The following is a 1,410-nucleotide window of genomic DNA, read 5'->3' as shown; positions in this document are numbered from 1 at the left end:
TTGTCCTTTATCTTGACCTGCATGACCCTGGGAAATTTTGAATAAATTCATTGTACTGTTTGGTGCTTAGATTATTATTATTATTATTTACTTTTGTAAGTAGTAGAAAATCCAACTTAAACTTACAGTAAAACGAACTTTTATTTAAAAATTTGAAAAGGCCAGGGTTACTGTGATGAATTCAGAAATGACTGAGTCCACAAATTTAAGTGTCACTGATAGCTGTTTCTTTATCTTCTCAGTTCTGCTTTCTTCTCTTTTGCATTGGAGTTAAAAAGCCATTAAGAGACATATTGGAAAACACTTTTCCTTCCTGTAGCTCCTTATAAAGTCCTGACATTCACTGTGATTGGACCAAATGGGTCGTGTGTCCATTTATGAACCAATTACTGGACAAATTCTTCAAGTTGACTTGGTCCAAGGTTGCATACATGTGTCTGAGTTTCTGATGGAGAATCGATTAGAGTCAGAGACAGATGCTTTGTCCAGAGACAAAGGAATTCAAAGGTTGTAATAGGAATAATGGGAAAATGATTTGGGGCTATTAAATAGGAAAAATTAATTATTAATTAATTTAATTAATTAAGTCATCTGAAAAAAGCTACTATAAACAACTACTCTGAGGAAAGTACTATGCTAGGTACTGAGTATTCAGAGTTAAATAAGACATGTTCCTACGTTTTAGAAGTTTATAGTCTACTGGGGAGATAATTGTGTAAGCCAATAAATATACTGTAGTCATTCATCACTTAACTATGGGAATATGTTCTGAGAAATGCACTAATAGGAAATTTTGTCATTGCATGAACATCATAGAGTGTACTTACACAAACCTAGATGGAATAGCCTACTGCACACCTAGGCTATATGGTGTAGTCTACGGCTCTTGGGCTGCAAACCTGTACAGCATGTTACTGTACTGAACACTGTAGAAAACTGTAACACAATGGTAAGTGTTTGTGGATCTAAACACAAAAAGGGTACAGTTAAAATACAGTATTATAACCTTATGGAACCACTGTTGTATATGTGACGCATGCCTGTGGTGTGTTATGTGTTTTGTAATAGAAGTATAAGTGAAGAGCTATATAATAGAGAGGAGGTAAAAATTGTTATTATTTGTTCTGTCGGGGACATGGCATGTCTCAGAGCAGGTGGAGGAGATATTTGAAAAGGGCCCATGGAATGAGTTGTTTGAATGGGCCTTCACAGGTAAATAAGGTGAAAGAGAGGAAGAAACATTAAAGCAGAGGAGCAAAATATTTCTGCAGGTTATGAACAGAAGATATAGTTTTGTGAGGCAAACATGCCACCTCTAAAGTACTAAAATAATCAGAATTTAAACCTTGATCTCTGGTTGTTTATGTGCCTGTCCAATCCATATCTATGGTTCAGTTTTCTTTTTTTTTT

This window comes from Galeopterus variegatus, unplaced genomic scaffold, assembly GCF_000696425.1.
Source record: "Galeopterus variegatus unplaced genomic scaffold, G_variegatus-3.0.2 Scaffold1465, whole genome shotgun sequence".
NCBI lineage: Eukaryota > Metazoa > Chordata > Mammalia > Dermoptera > Cynocephalidae > Galeopterus > Galeopterus variegatus.
The sequence above is the reverse complement of the archived record's forward strand: the minus strand, read 5'-3'. Positions refer to the sequence as shown.